The 8,780-nt window shown below is 42.9% G+C and overlaps 1 long non-coding RNA gene across 1 annotated transcript; it reads left to right on the top strand.

The window, feature by feature from the left end:
* The first annotated feature begins 83 nt into the window (after window positions 1–83).
* LOC139084761 (uncharacterized) lies at window positions 84–3,417 on the top strand. The gene is made up of 3 exons (XR_011542465.1): window positions 84–212; window positions 1,376–1,452; window positions 3,278–3,417. It is a non-coding gene; the product is annotated as an uncharacterized lncRNA (long non-coding RNA).
* The last annotated feature ends 5,363 nt before the right edge of the window (window positions 3,418–8,780 follow it).

Raw genomic sequence — 8,780 nt, 5'->3', positions numbered from 1 at the left:
TGTTCCCAGAGCAGCACGGGTGGCATGGGTATTCTCTGCTTTGAAGGCACGGAAAGTGTGCAGTAAGAGCTCTTCCCTGGGGGCTCCTCCTGGGGATGTGGGAAGAGTCCCTTATTCATTCTCTCTCTTTGGTCCCCAAGAAGGTTTTGGAGACTCCCACCACTGCCCAAGGACCCTACCATTACACTAGGAAAGCAGGAAAGCCAAATAAGGTGAGGTATGTGAAAGTACAGGGAAAAGTAGAAAGTGACACTTTGGCGCTAAGTTGCTGTATGTCTTTTGGCCCATTATTTCAGCTCTCTGGCCCTCGACTTCCCTGGCTGTCAAATGATGGAGTTGGGTTGTGATCTCCAAAGTTCCTTCCAGCTTCCATAAGTGCATAGAGGTTTTCACTTTCTCTAAAATTCATTAATTCAACATTGGTTGAGCTGTATACCTGGCACTATCTGGTCCCCCAAAGACACAGTGGCAAAAAGACATGAACCCTTCCCCATATTTTTTAGGGAAGAAACAAACAAGGAATTAGTTTTAAAAACATATTAAATAGTGATTAATGCTATCAGTAAAATGAATATGGGGAATTTTATAGAGCGTGACTGGAGAAAGGATTGCTTTTTTAGATTGATGAAGTCAGAGAAACATTCTTTGAATTGGCGGCTTTAAATTATGCCCTAAATAAGAAAGGTACTTCTAGGTGGAGGGAAGATCAGGTGCAAATGCCTGGAGCGGGGAATGAGCTTGGTGTGCTTGGGAAAGAAAACAAACTAACGCAATGTGTGCGTCCACGACGGTGAGAGTGGAGGGGATCAGGCTGAAAAGGTAGGGGCCAGGTCACATCGGCCCCTGACGCCTGTGCTGCTCTCTCAGCTCCAAATCCACTTTTTTCTACGCTGCCCTGTGATAGTGTAGCTGCAAACCATATTGCTTCTTTGTCAGCGAGCGTTAGGTTCTGTCAATAGGAGAGGATACAGGGAGACTGGAAGGCAGGGAGAGGGACAAGAGACTTTCTCGTGCCTGTTTACTTGCTATTCTCATCAGGGTCACTTAAGTAATGACATTTTATTTGTGGCAGGTCAGTTGGTTCGGTCTCCAGGTCCTTTCCTCACTCCCGGAGCAGCCTCAGTGTGCTCCCTCAGCAGTGCCAGAAGCAGCCCCTCTCCAGAGTTCTAAGCCCAGCTTTGCAGGGCCCCTCCCATAGCTCTTAAGGGACCAGCCAACGTGATGGTGTCCCTTTGTTAGAGACAGAAGAACCAGCTCTCCAGGGCTCCTGCTCTGAGAACCCCAACTTGTTCTCCTTGTTCTCCAGCCTAGAGGGGGGAACTACTTCCTGCAGTTGTTATGAAGGTAACTCAATGTTCCCTTTTTGCTTTTTCAGTCCTCCATCACCTGTTTGCTGCATTTCCTATTTAAAAATGCTTTCCGGACCAGACCCAGGCTGACACAAAGGCCATGGTAAGGACTTAGACTTGTATTCCAAGTCTAATGGAAGCCACCACATACGTGGTCTCAAGCAAAGGATAGACTGGTGAATCCGAACAGCAACTCACTGCAAATAGTTACATAAGTTACAACAATCTGTTTTGAGACTTGGAATCTGGGAATAATGTGACATGTTTCTGGAATGTCTGCTTAGTGGTCCCCACTTTCCTAAGATGGCCACATCATGTGGGTGAAATCAACCAGGGCTGAGATGACTTTCCTTATGATAGTGTTATCTTTGTGTTCATATTTGCTCCAGGCTTTTGCTATTGTTAAATACTTTGTTAGCATCAGTTCTTATAAGGCTCCACCAAATGTACCAAGCTTCTCCCAAAGTGCCACAGCCTGTGGCCACTGTGATCTACTAACTGCACTGCATTCTTCTGTGAAAAGATATTTTTTTCTATTATATGTATGTGTGTCTATATATAAGCATGCATGTATGGATTGATGGATAGATATATACGTATATAAATATATAAATTCTCCCATATATATTAATATGTGCAGTGTATATATATATAACGTATGCCATATATTTGGAACTCAAGCAAATGAGACTAAAACAACACTCTCTACCTCATAGGCTTATTGTTAGGATTAAATGAGAGAATGAATATAAAGCATATGGGGATGTAGGAGTTTGAAATGGTAGCCATTCAGTGGTGAATAAAACAGCATTACAAAATTGCATCTTACTGAATTGCTGTAATCTGGAGTTATTAACACTTCCTTCTCCATTCTTTTATTTGGTGTCCTCAGAGGGAGACCAAAACTTGTCTATTAAGTAGCTGTTCAAGAGAGGCTTCTGTGGTCAGGCTCTTTGTCACTGAATATGGAAAGAACGAACACAAAAATGGTATCTGGAGTGTAAAATTTGGCATCGGATGATATACTCAACGGCTTTTATGCCTGATGAGCGTTTTTTCTCATCTGTTAAATGGATATAGCTTCCCTTCTCCCCACAACTCTCATTGGGAAAAGATATTATAAACTAGTTGTTCAATTGATTGCGAATTCCTTAAAGTTTTAAAAATTATTTTATTGAAAAAGCAAATGTAAAATGTATATATTAATTTGCAAGGGTGTTTTTCTTTCTTTCTGTGGGGGCTTCTTGGCTTTTTTTTTGGATGGATCTTTAACTTGTGAGTTTGAAGGGATGAGTGAACATCACCATTTTGTTTCTGAGAGATGCTCTGAATAGTCGTATTAGTTTTCTAGGACTGCTGTAACAAAGGCACCACAAAGAGAGCGGCTTAATCAACAAAAATGTATTTTTGTTAACAATAAGCCTATGAGGTAGAGAGGATTGTTTTATTCTCATTTGCCTGAGTTCCAAATATATGACATACATTGTGTATCTCTATATGGCACATATTAATATATAGGGGGGAAATTTAGAGGCTAGAAGTCCAAAGCCAAGGTGTTGGCAGGGTGGTTCCCTCTGAGGGCTGTGAGGAAGAGGCTGTTCCACGCCCCTCCCCCAGCTTCTGGAGGTTTGCTGACTTTCTTTGGCATTCCTTGGCTTGGAAAAGCATCACCTCGACCTTTGCCTTCATCTTCACATGATGCTCTCCCTGTCTGCATGTCTGTCTTCAAATTCCCCTTTCATAAAGAAACAGTCATGTTGGATCAAGGCCCATCCTAATGACCTCATTTTAACTTGATTAGATCTGTAAAGATCCTATCTCCAAATAAGGTCATGTTCTGAGCTCCTGGGGGTTAGGACTCCAACACAGGAATTCGTGGGGGACACAATTCAACCCATAACAATATATTTTTGTTAAAAATAATTTAGGGGCTGGCCCCGTGGCCGAGTGGCTAAGTTCACGGGCTCCGTTGCAGACGGCCCAGTATTTCGCTGGTTTGAATCCTGGGCGCAGACATGGCACTGCTCATCAAGCCATGCTGAGGCAGCGTCCCACATGCCACAACTAGAAGGACCCACAACGAAGAATATACAACTATGTACTGGGGGGCTTTGGGGAGAAAAAGGAAAAAAATAAAATCTTTAAAAAAGTAATAATAATTTAGATATTTTAAATGTGCTCTTAAGAGAAAGTTTACAAAAATGAATAGCAGGGCTTCCATTATAAAAACATAAAAAGTATTTTTCAAGTTAATACATACAGAAACTCTTACAGCAGAAACTCCTCTCCTGTGATCTCCATCTCCCAGATCCAGAACAATCCCATGCATATGCTACCATAATACCTTAGGGACGGTAGAGACAGGGTTATAGTAAAGATCGAAAGAGATAATGGCCATAAACACTTTTTGTGTGTGAAGAGTTGTCAGAACATTCTGGAAATTCATATTAAGAAAGACGTGACGATTCTTGGATACCTGGCACGTTTAAAGGCAAGAAACTCAACCCTTGTTACTTGTGATGACTGAGGGCCTGTATGCTAAGTCTGTGCCTTTATTTTTCTTTCCATTCTCCTATTTTTCCCTATCCTAAAGAAATACTCTATATAGATTAAAAATGTCCCTACTTTCTTGGGATAGTTTGAGTCATTATCGGTCCATACTCAAAAAAGCCTGATAATTAGGCCAGTAAAAACTTTTAAAAATTAGTTTAAATAAATATTTTAACCTTTCAACATTGCACTTCAATTAGTATCTGTATTGGTTAAGACCATTGGACTGCAAATGAGGGAAACCCAGCTCAACCTGGTTCAAGGAAATAAGAGAGTTTATTGTCTCTCATAATAGAAAAGTTCAGGGGTAGGCATAGCTTCAGGCATGGCAGGATCCAGCGACTCAAAGGATGTCCTCAGACTGTAGTCTCTCCCTCTCTCTCCCTGTCCACCTCTTTGCCCCAGTGTTCTCTAGGTTGGCCTCACAGACTGGTCTCTCACTCTACCTGGTCGCTGCCTCCACTTCCGAATGCTATCTTAGCAGCACCAGAGGCAAGGGAGTGTCTTTTTCTTACTTTTTTCAAAACAAAATTCTGGAATTGAAACTCATTGGCCTTAATCAATGTGGCCTGGCAGTGGACCCAGTATTCCAATTGACCAGACCTGGATTACATGCTCAACTCTGGAGTGATGTGTATGGGAGATGGTTAGTGCTCTCCAAACCACATGGACTTTGATAGGGAGAGAGAAAATGAAGATGCTGCTGCCTGAAGAGAGATGGATTCTGGGCAGTCAAAAACAACCATTGTTCCAGAGCACAGATTTCTAGGGCAGTGAAAATCTTCTGATACTGGTAATGACAGATACATGTCACTATACGTTTGTCCAAACCCATTCAATGTACACCACCCAGAGGGAACCCTAAGGTAAACTATGGACTTTGGGTGATAATGATGTGTCAGTGTAGGTTCATCAATTGTAACAAATCTACCACTCTGGTAGGGGATGTTGATAAAGGGGGAGGCTGTGCGTGTGTAGGGGCAGGTGGTATATGGGAAATCTCTGTACTTTCCCCTCAATTTTGCTGTGAATCTAAAACTGTTCTAAAAAAATTAAGTAAAAACAACAACAAAACCCCAAAAACCTCTGAACACCATGATGTCTGGCCTCTTGAAAAATCCAATAGATGCTTCAGCCACTGGTGCTCTCTGCTGCATGAGATATTGCTGACCACTCACTCCTTGAAACTCTACTGCCTTGGCATCCATGATATAATCTCTCCTTGGTTCTGCCTTGACCTCTCTGATTGACCTTTCTCAGGCTCAGTGAGTGCTCACCTCTTAGATACAGACCTTGAGGGTTCTGCCCTTGGCCGCCTGCTCTTCTGCCTGCATTGTCTCCTAGAACAGCTGTGTCCTCTCTCATGTTTTAATCCCCATCTTGATCCTCAAGCTGTAGACTCTAACCGCTTGCTAGACATCTCCGCTTGCATGTCCTATAGGCCCCTCAGAATTCCTTACCATAGACTTATCTTGATGGCTTCCAGTGAACAATGCCTCCCACTATTCAGAGCCTTGTGCTGCCTTTTCATGAGTTCTATTTGCTCTTGTTAACTGACAGAATGTGGTGGAAACATCACTGTCTCAGTTACAAGTTTAAGATTTAAGAAAGGCTGGAAGCTCCTGCTTTCATGTTCTTAGGAGCCCTGAGCCACGACGTAAGAACCATGGAGAGGCTGCTGGAGAGACCACATGAAGAGAGGGAAATACAGCTGTACCAGCATCCCAGCTGAGCCCAGCCCACAGCTGACCCATCAGCTGGTTATAGACAAACAAGTAACTATTAGCAAGGCCAGCAGAAGAACCGTCCAGCTGAGCCAAGCCCAGCTTGCACAATCATGAGAAATAACAAAATGGTTGTTGTGTTAAGTCATTACGTGTGGGGGTCGTTTGTTACACAGCAATAGATAAGCAAAACATTCTTGATACCTAAAGCCAAACTCAGTTATTTTCCTCTTCAGATCTGTTTGTTTTCCTGAGGTCATAGAACTGATGACACCATTATCTACTGAGGTGCCTAAGCCAGAAAGTGAGACACTGTCTTAGACTCCTCCCTTCCCACCACCCCTAGCCAGCCAGCCACAGCATCTTGCTGGCTTTATCTCGGAAATATTTCTTGAACCTGGCCCTCTTCTATTGCTCAACAATTCTGCTCCAGTCCAGTTTCTGTTCTCATCTTCTCTCCACCTGTCTGGCCTTCTTACCTTCAGCCCAGTTCTTAGATCCATCTGCTACACTGCTTCCAGAGTGATCCTCCTAGAATGCATATCCAACCATGGTAGTTCTTTGCATAACAGGCTTCTGAGTTCCCCGCAGCCTACAAATAAGGTCCACGCTTAGCTATAAAAGGCTCTTTGAGAATGGCCTTCATCTACTTTTGTAGTCCTACTGGAATTCCTTTTTACTTGCTGTATCAATCAAGGTTCAGACAGAAGACGGAAACTACACCAGTTATTTAATGGAAATAATATAAGAAATTGTTAGCTAGGTAGAAACAGGTAAACTAGGTAACTGAGGGTAAAGAGAGAACTTTAAGGCGTCACAGAGGCAGCAACTGCAGGAAGCAGATCTCATTCCTCAGGCTAAGGGGACAAAGGGAAGGGACTGGTGTCACTTAAACTGAGAAATGTAGGCGAGGGGTCCCATGTTGCTGAAACTCAAACTCCAAGGAGGCTCAGCTCAGCTGGTGCTAGTGTCTCTGAGCTTAGAAGGCGACCCCGTGTAGGCTCTCATGGGCCCCCGTGTCTGGAAAGAGAGTTTGGTGTGATGAGGCTAGTTCTGAAAGCGTGCGAAAAACTGCAAACTGGGTATAGCTGCTGCTATGGGAAGGAAATGCAGCTGCCAGGGGGAAGAAGTGTTGCTGGGATGACGTGCACAGGAAACTTTTTCCTCCTCCAGCCTTGCAGTCTCTCTCTAGCGCTCACTGACACAGCTGGCAAAGCAGAAATGTAGTTGTGCAGTGCATCACAAAGCAGAGCAGAGAAGCTGGGGTTTGCAGCTGAGAAACAGACATCTTACCAACTGATGCACTTGTCTTGTTACTGTCCCTTCTCCTTGCTTTGCTCTGACCTGTTTCAGGACATTTGCATGTGCTGTTTCCTCTTCTCTTTGCCTAGTTAACACCTACTTTTCAAATCTCAGCTCAGTTATTTATCATTCTCTCAAGGAAGCTTTCTTTGAATCCCTAACGAGATCAAATTCCTTTATAACAGGTTCTGTTAACTTCTTTGTAGCATTGTCACAGTTACAAGTTTATATTTTGTGTAATTTTTGTATTATGCCCCCTAGACCGTAAGGGCATTAATCTCAAGGGCAGGGATCATCCCCTGCCTCTCTCTTGATTTTTCTTAAATTTGTGTCCCTAACCTCTAACACAGTACCTGGCACACAGAAGGAGTCAATAAATATTTGTTGAATGGAGTGAGAAGTGTAGTGTAAATAGCCACGGGGAAGTCAATACCGTGCCTGAATAGAGATTTTTCTGAATCATCGGGTTCCAGTACTATCTCTGCTCTGGGTGCACCCAGGAAGTCTTCCTCTTGCCTTTGACCGTCAGTACCTCAGTTCCCATCCTCTGATACAACTGCTACTTGTGTTGTCATTCTGAGACACTCTATGTGTATGTGCAAGCAAAATATATCATTATCGATTCTCATAGAGGTGCTTCATTCTTTTGAACAACTGTTTATAGGAAAACACCATAGTTTAGTTTACCTGAACTTTCTTCAAAGACAGTTAAGTTTTTTCCCATCTTTTGCTTCTAGAAATAGCGCTGCAATGAATAACCTTGTGCATGACATTTGTATGCCTATGTGCAATTATGGTATAAATATCCACTGAAACACCATCTTTTACTTTAGTTCAAAGTAAAGACATTATGCAGAGACGGCAGCAAGAATCTGGCTTGGATGTTCAGAAAGTACCCCAGGAGGGTGGAGTTTCTGTGTCAGACCTCCACTTCCAAAATCTGGTACTCGTCTAGTCCTAACGTGCAACCAGAGTTTGGGGGCCACTTGGTAAGTGAATTGTTCCAACCACGCTCCGAAGACACTGATGCATTAACTACAACGTCTTCGATTTCCTGGCTACACCCTTCCATACCTCCTTATCCTTTCATAATGGCACAGATTTGTACTTGCTTGTTTGGTCCACACTAGAGCATAAACTAGTTCTAGTGGATAGCAGTGAACAAGACAGATGAGGGCCTTGTTCTTATGGAACTATTTTTGTTATTTTTACCTTTATAGGTTTTTTTGTGTGTAAAAATTAAATGAAAGAGAGTAAGTAAAGTGATCAGTCAGCCATTTAAAATGTTTCCATTTGTACACACATACAAGACATATTTATGTACACAAATGCTAAGTTGGAAGGTTCATAATTATTCTTGCCATAACTACTTTTTTCTCCGTCTCCCCCAACATACTTTATCTTGAAGAGCTCACACTTTAACCTCCAAGTGTCCCAAAGACTGGGTTTGCTTTCAGCCCCAGACGAGTGCGACGCGCCGCCAGTAGGGGGCAAGAAGCACCAGGAGTGCCTACCACCTAAGCAACGGAGTCAAACAGCATTCTCAGAATGACTTTACAAAAGGGTTACCAAGAAGTTAAGTTGTTTATTCTGGGTTAGGGCATTTAATATAATAATAATAATAAAATAGAAGATGAAAATAAACCAGTGAGAGGTGGTAGCGACAGACCTATTCTACAGCAATCGTTGCTTGACAATAATGATGAACAAATTAACGTTCAGGTTACCGGGTGTGTGCAAGGAAAGAGGTGGTGAAGCTGACCGCGCTCACTCCTCAGGATGTGTTGTTAATGGCAGTGGACCAGGGGCAAGCAACCGAGTCACTTGCAGTTTCATATTGAATAAAGCGCTTTGA

The sequence above is a fragment of the Equus przewalskii genome, chromosome 7, assembly GCF_037783145.1.
Source record: "Equus przewalskii isolate Varuska chromosome 7, EquPr2, whole genome shotgun sequence".
NCBI lineage: Eukaryota > Metazoa > Chordata > Mammalia > Perissodactyla > Equidae > Equus > Equus przewalskii.
This window is presented reverse-complemented; position numbering and strand designations above follow the sequence as displayed.